Consider the following 7,871-nt stretch of genomic DNA (forward strand, 5'->3'; position numbering starts at 1 on the left):
ATGGTTGTGGGGTGTGAGGGCGAGGAGAATCAAGAAGGACTACAAGGGTTTTGGCTGAGTACTTGGAAGGATGCTGGGACATGGGTGGAGAGAAGACTGGGGTTCAGGCTTGGTGGAGATTGTGATGTTGGTTCGGTCCCAAGTGGAAATACTGAATAGATGGACAGATAGTCGAGTCTGGGGTTCTAGGGAGAAGCAGGGGCTGAGATGTACATTTGGACATTCATCATTAAGAGGCGGGATAGAAAAGCAAAGAGCACCAGGGCTTGGGCCTGGGGCACCTCCACTTTGGAGGTCAGGAAGATAAAGATGAAAAGAAGGGAAGAGACTGAGAGGTAACAGCCAGGGAGATGGGAAATTCTGGAGGTCTTGGCGGTTGCCAGGTGAACACAGGGTCTCAGGAGAGTGGGAGTCCCAGCACAAACAGCGCTGTCAGTCTCTGAACTTCAGCCTCACTTCCTGAGATGTGGGCAGCACTGTTCAAGTAAAGAGTATCCTGGGGCCTGGCCCACGGTAGGTCCCCAAATGGGGGTAGTTATTAATCACCTGTATCTGCCCTGGCTGTGGGGTGACCACATAAGACAAAGGATGTAAGAGAATGTTACAAACTGAATTTCCGTGCACATGGAGAAGACACAAATGCTGAAGCAAGAGCGACGCAACCTGGGATGGCAGGGACTTACTTGCAGAGACTGGAACAATCACAGGGTGAGAAGAGGGAGGGCACTGTGGCCATCCTCCGAGCCCCTGCCTGAAAGCATGTAGTGGGCATGACCCAAGTCACAGACTCACAGGCTGGAGGGAACCTTGAGATTAGTCTTCTGGTCTCTCGGTCTATTTTGCAGATGAGGAAATTCCAAGATGGGAAGGGCCTTTCCTGTGGTCAGAGAGCTGATAAGAGGCATAGGGCTGGTGGTGAGGCATCCCAGGCAGGCCTCCCACCAGCGTCTCTGCCAAAAACTCAGCCTCCATTGAACAAGTACCGGAGTATGTGCTCTCCCAAGCCCAGGGCTGCCCCTGCTCCACACTGGTGTCCCATGGCCCACGAAAACAATCCCCAGTTCCCTGGTCTGGCATACGAGGCCCCTCCCCCAGGCCCCAGGTGACTCTTCCAGTCACATTTTTTGCGACTCTCTAGGCATCTTCTCTGTTCAGCCTGCCTCTGGGCATCCGCTATTCTTCAGCACAGGCTTGGAGTGTCTTTTTCCCTGTTGGAATCCCACTCAGCCTTCAGAGTTGTCTCTACAAAGCCTTCTCCAGTCGCTTGAGCTCTATACAGCCCTTTAAACTTTTAAAGCAGCCATAACATTCATGCTCACAGTCACCAGCCACTGCCTACTCTTTCTCTAAGGCCCATATAAATGGTCCCCTCCTCCAGGAAGTCTTCCCTAACTATCCTCAGTCTGGGCCACTGGCCTCCTCTGGGTTCCTGCGGCCTCTGTGCTCCTCTCTCACATTGATCTGAGCCAAGGTGTTGTAGAGGTCTGTGTTGTGTATCTGCCTGCCTCCCCTACCTGTCTAGGGCCTCCTCATGGGCTGGAATCAGCCCAAAGCACCTGTGGGGCCCCAGGGTCCAGGGATGGCACACTGGGAGCTGCTTATGTCTTGGAAATGTTAAATTTGGGGGTGTCTTTTGGACCTTAACCAGGAGAAGCAAATGGGGAAACCACACGAACGACCCAGAATGACTCTCAGAGAGGGTGGTTGTAATAATATAAATGTTACCAGTTGTTGAATACCTGCTGTGTGCTCTTCCAAACACATTGTCCCAAGACATCTTCACAGCAGGTTCTGGGTGGGCATTGTTACCTCCTTCTGACAGATAAGAAAAGTGAGGCTCTGAGAGGGGAGGCCACTTGGCCCAGATATCCCAGTAAGCTCATAGCAGCAGTGCAGGGCTGGGAGCCCAGGCATGTCTGACACCAAACTCCTTCTCACACGACCTCCCTCCAGCTAGGGATGAGGAGAGCAGTGTAGAAAGCAGAGGGCTGTTTGCAGCTCGGAACAGGAGACCCAGATGTGCTCCTGACTCAGTGGGCCTTCTGCATCTGCCGCTGGCCAGTGCCGAGCCTGGCAACCAAGAGGCCGTGGAGAGCTGCTCCTTGGACTGGCCCTCCTTGGCCAAGTCAAGGTTCTAAGCACGCAGCTAAGCTGAGCCCTGACTCAGGTGAGGCAGGAGCAGGGCCTTCACCAGTGTGAATTCCAGAAACTCAGAGCTCTGGTGTCTCAGGATTTCATTGTATTCAGAGATTAAGAACCATAAAATCTTGGCACCTCTTTTGGAGTAAAAATCCTCAAGGCATTGCTTTGGAAGCCCTGTAGAGTCCCCCTGGGCCAATAGCCAACCCAAAGAATTTAAAGGCCTAGGTATTGATCCATGGGTTTCAGAACATGTGTAACCAGCAGGATTCCTGGCCTGGGCCGTGCTCCATCTCCCTCCTCCTACGGGGGCAGCAGTCCCAGACTGGGAAAGCCCGAGAGATGGAAACTCCACAGGGATGAGAGTACCACCCGCTTTGAGGAGGCTTCTGAATCAAGTGTGTCAGGCCAGCCGGAGACACAGAGCGTCAGGGCCTGGGGAGAGAGACAAGAAGGCGGCAGAGAGGAAACAGGAACTCTTGAAAAGAGGGAGAGATTAGTTTGGTGGGAAAAGAGAGAATGAGCAGATAAGGCCCCCCTGGGGAGGCCAGGTCAGGCCAGAGGAACAATGACGGAGAGACTGGGCTCGGCCCTGAACAGGCGGATGGTCTGTTGTTCCTTAGGTCATGGAGACCAACTGCCAGGTTATACAGACCAGGCCCCCAGCAGGATGCAGGCCTCCACCTGGAACCACAGACCCAAGAGGGGCTGGATCGGGTAAGGGGAGTTTGGGACTGGGAAACAGGAAGTCCAACATCTTTTCCACTCTCCTGCTGTGTGATTCCAGGCAGCCACTGGCCCTCTCTGGACTTCTGCAGCAGTTGTCTCATTTAATTCTCACAACCATTCTGAGGGGTAGGGTCCAGTATCCCTGTTTTATTGATGAGGAAACTGAGGCACAGAGAGACAAGCGATGGCCCAAGGTTTACAGAGCCATCAGTGGCAGAGCAGGGATTCAAGCCCCAGACTGCCTGGCTCCAAGTCCATGATGGGCATCCCAGGGAAGGAGCAGCTGAGTGGGTAGTTGATCTTGAGCCACTGGAATGGCAGGACAAGGCATCACACAGAGGGAGTGGGAACAGTTTAAGACTGAGCAGTTCTTGACATCTGTCACAGGGACTGAGGACAGGTGCAGAGATTGGATGCCCCATCTCCATGGCCATCAGGCCGTAGCTCAGCTAACACTTCCTGCCCCGTCTTCTCTGGCCGAGGAGCTCACGGGGTGCCTGGGCTCCCAAGACCCACCTGTGTTGGGGTGAGGGGGTGAAGCACATGTGTTCCCCTTCATGGGGCCCCCGACTCCCAGCTAGTGTAGCAGAGGTGGCTGAAGTCAGAAGCCCGGCAGAGTCCTGGGGGCTTTGGGAATTGGGGAGAGGGAAAGCCCACTTCTCTCAGGGTATTTGGGTAGGAGTGGAAAGTCGGGAAGACTTCTCAGAGGAGGTGCTGTTTGCACTGGGTCTGGAGGCTAAGTAGGATTTCAGGAGGTGGAGAAGGAGGCAACGGGAGGGTCTGCATGAGCAAAGTCACGGCAGCAGGCTTTGCTCAGAGGAGGCCAAGACGTGGGGTGTAGCTGGAGCTCAGGGGCCTGTGGGCCCCAGGGCAGCACAGGTCCAAGCCAGGCTGCCCCCGGCCCCAGGTCGGAAGGTCAGAGCCAGGTGTCTACGACCACCCCCACCAGGGCACTAGCTGCTGGCTTGTTGTCCGCCGCCTGCCCACCTGGCGCCCCGCCCACCCTCAGAGATGGCTGACTTCAGGCAGAGCAATTTAACAGCAGCTCGTGTAATGGGTCCCTTTGCTCCCGTAGACCAAATCAATATCTGCTACACTCCCCAGGTCTGTGGCTGCTGAAGACTCTTCTTATGGGACCCTTGGTCCCCCTTGTCTCACCTACTGGGATCCCTCGGGGGCCCGGATGAGGGGGCTGAAGGGCTGGGGCAGGGGTGGAGGGGGAGGAGGTAGCAGATCACACAACCAGCCCAGACATCCCTGGCCAGGCTGGCAGTGGGGACGGGGCTAGCAAGAGGCCCAGACTCCAGTGCTCCTGGACAGAGGCATGGCTGCCATTAAAGCCAAGTGTTTATTTTATGTCTCTGTCATCTTTGCATCTATATAAGTGTGCTGTCCCCACCGGGCTGTGGAGGAAAAAGTTGGCTGAGAGATGCTGGGATAGCAGCCCATTAGGCTGCTCTTGAAGGCCCTTCTGACTCAAGGATTCTGGTTCACTTTTCTTAGATTCTGCACCTTCACCTGAAACATTCCACGGTCCTGGGAGTTCAGGACTGGAGGATGCTAAGAATCTAGCATGTCTAGAATCTGAAGAATCCCAAACTGTATACCTATGCTTTTCTCCACCTGAAATGGGAGGGTCATTGTGGTTTTCTCCACCCCAAAGAGATGTCCTCACTTCCTGCCCCGTCTGACCCCAGAGAGGGAGGAAGCCTGCTTGCTGCAGACCCTGGTCCTACTCAGCATTTCCTTGGATGTTTCTGGGTGAGAGATCAAGCAGCCTGGGCACCATCTGACCCAAGGCCACCTCCTGGGGCAGGCTGCTCGTCTGGGTGGTTTCCCTGCAGGTCTGTAATAGGCTCATCCTTGGTGATCCAGGTGACATCCACCAGCAGCCCCCCTGCCTCTTGGGTTCAGGGTTGTTCCTCTCCTGAGAGTTGCTGTCCTTCCCTCCTGCAGCCCCCGAGGGCTCTTCTCCCCACAAACAGACCCACTGTTACCCCTCAGGGTTGGGGACCTAGATCCTCAGGAACAGTTTACAGATAACCTCCCTCCACACCCCTGTCTTGGCACAACCCAGGCTGGGTCTTTTTTCTTTTAATACCTTTATTGTGGTATAATTCCTGTGGAGTAAACCACATGTATTTCAGATGTACAGTTTGATGGATTTGGTAGATACAATCCATTAATCCATTTCTGGAGCAAAGGGAAACAGACACTCACCACCTCCTGCACACATACAACTTACCTCCCACCCAACATATGTCCAACCCCACACACCAGACACCGCCCCAACCTCTCTCTGTCTCTCCAGAGCACACCTGAAAGGTACAAACTCTGCGGAGAGTCTGTGCAGTACAGCAGGTAAGGGTGTGGCCCATTAGAGTCACACAGCCAGGGTTTTACCCCTGCCACTACCCTTTACAAGCTGAGTGACTCTGGACAAGTTTCGACTCCCAAGACTCCATTTCCTCAGCTGAAAATGGGAGTGAGCCCAGGCCTCCCCTGACCTCTCAGGGTAAGGCACTGAGCACCACGCCAAGCTGGATCATGCAGCCAGAGCTTAGCCAGCAGTTCCCACTCTGTCTTTCCCTGAAGCTTCCCTGGATTTGGGTTCCATGCCCCACACCACGCTTAGTGCTGGGGACACAGGAAAGCCAGTTCCGGCTCACCTGCAGGGGGTAAGGGAGCACGGTGGAGAGAGGATTCTGCCACCGGAGGGGCCAGGAGCACTGCTGTGGTTAGGAGCACACTTTCCGGTTGGCCAGACCCGACTGACTCCTGGCTCTGCCCTCGCTGGCTGCGTGGCCTGGGGTAAGCTTTCTGAGCCTCCGTTTGTTCATCTCTATAGTTGCGTGAATAACAACACCCACATCTTTGGATTGCTGTGAGCTCACACTAGATAACTCTAGGCCTGGCCACAATGCTGGCAGAGCAGGGGTTTATAAATGGTCAGTTTTTATGATTTGGGGGAGGGGAGGAGTGGCATTGGGAGATGATCTCATGTAAGCCTAACCTTCCCCCACCCAAATGCCCCCCTGATGAGTAGAGTCCCTCCGAGGCCTTCCACCCTTGGTAAAAGGTCTCCATGTGTGTTGTCACTGGGTCTTTCCATTGCCCTGCTCAGGAGGGATCGGCCTGGTTCCTCTTGCAGCTTCTCACTGAGGTGCCTTGTTGGGTAGTTCAGAGAGGCCGAGGTCACTAGAGAGGCAGAAGGGTCTTGGAAATCAACCCTCCAACCCTGCCCCCCGACACTCTGCAGATGGGGAGACTGAGGCCCAGAAAGGCAGGACTGTGCCAGGTCCCACTGTGTCAAAGGCAGGGTGCCCGGCCATGCTCTGGCCTTTGACGGGGCCCTGGCTCAGCAGGGCCTGCTGTGATGAATCTCAGCCGCCCCTCCCGCTTCGCCCTGGAGGCAGGGTCCTCCCTTCCTCTCTCCCCACAGCCCCAGAAGCCAGAGTGGCCATACCAGGGGGGATCCTGGGTCCTACCAGGCCAGGAAAGGACAAGCTCAAATATTTGGTCTGTGCAGAAAGGAGCAGAGCTCAGATCCTGGCCCAGTGGCCCTGCCCCAGTCCCCGTGCCAGGAGCCACATCACTGAGGAGCATGAGCCCCTGCTCCCCACCATGTCCTAGGGCCCCCATTGCAAATTTTTTTTTGCATGAACCTGTTATGGTGCCTGAAGTGCCACCATTCATTATTCCTCTGGGCTAGGGCATCCCGTCCTCCTGCCAAGCTGCCCTTCCCTGAAGTAGTGGCTGTGATAATGACAACAATAACACCAGCAACCCCAGCAGGCGGGGGCGCGCTGCTCACACAGGGAATACTGCCCCCATTTTAGATGGGAAACCTGGGCTCGGAAGGGTAAGACTTGCCCAGCGTCACAGAGAGCAGCAGGTGGCTGAACTCAGGTCTGGGTCTGACTGCAGAGTGTTGGTCCTGGGGAGCCTAGGGAGCCATTGCTGCAGAGCTTGGGCCAGCCCCGCCTGCGAGGGAGGCCTCCCCCCGGGTTGGGGCAGGGACCCGTTGTACCCCAGTCTCCTCCCCCTTTCTCTACAGCCAGACCCCTGTCCCTGCCCCTGGCCTCAAGCCCAGACATGGGTTCCTATGGGTCCTCTGGGATCTGCTCATCCCCAGTCCTGAGCCCACCTGGGTTCCCATCTCCATGAATGGGAAGCCCGATCATTCCCCATCCCATATGTTAGAAAAGCAAATCTCAGGCCCCCACCCCAGCTCGACAGAAACAGCACTCTGGGGGTTAAGCCCAGAGATCTGCAGTTTTAGCAAACCCTCCGAGTGTTTCTGATGCTGGAAACTAAGAGCTGCTCTAGCACACACACCCTACCTCTTCACTGTCCTGTATAACACCCTCCATGGCTCCCCATCACCTGCAGAGTAGGTCCTAGCCCCTCAGCCTGGCATGAAGGCCACTCTGATCTGCACCCCACCAGCCTGCTCCTCCGGACACTCACATCCCCTCTGTTCTTCCCCCACCACCTCCCCCAAGCTCCACATGTCTTATGTCTCCAGGCCTGTGCCCACATCATCCCTCCTGGCTGTTTCTAGGCAACCTGGACATTTCTTTGATCCTGCCACACCCTGCCACACACACCCTGTGTCCCTGGGAAGTAGCCCCTGGCTTCTGCAGGCAGAGAGTTTTGTACCCATGGCCCCTGGGCTCCCTCTGAAATAGCACTACTCACTCTATGTGGTCAACCCCCAGCTGTTCTGTTTCAATATTCGTACAAGGCAGGGCCCAGGGGAGGCCTTGGTGAACGCTGAGATGAAGAGAACAGCAAGGAGGTTTGGCCGAAGGGATCGGGGTCTGTGTCTTCTAAATGGAGCCTGGCTGGCTTAGATCATTTCAAGATCTAACCCTAGGCGGTCCCAACGCCTCTGCCTCACCATGGGCCCTGAACAGCCCCTGCCCCTTGGCCTCTGTCTCCCCACGTGTGGGGAAATGGGGCAGAGGCAGCCCTTGTTCAGTGGCCCCTGGGTCAAGGCT

Source organism: Vicugna pacos, chromosome 10 (genome assembly GCF_048564905.1).
Source record: "Vicugna pacos chromosome 10, VicPac4, whole genome shotgun sequence".
Taxonomy (NCBI): Eukaryota; Metazoa; Chordata; class Mammalia; order Artiodactyla; family Camelidae; genus Vicugna; species Vicugna pacos.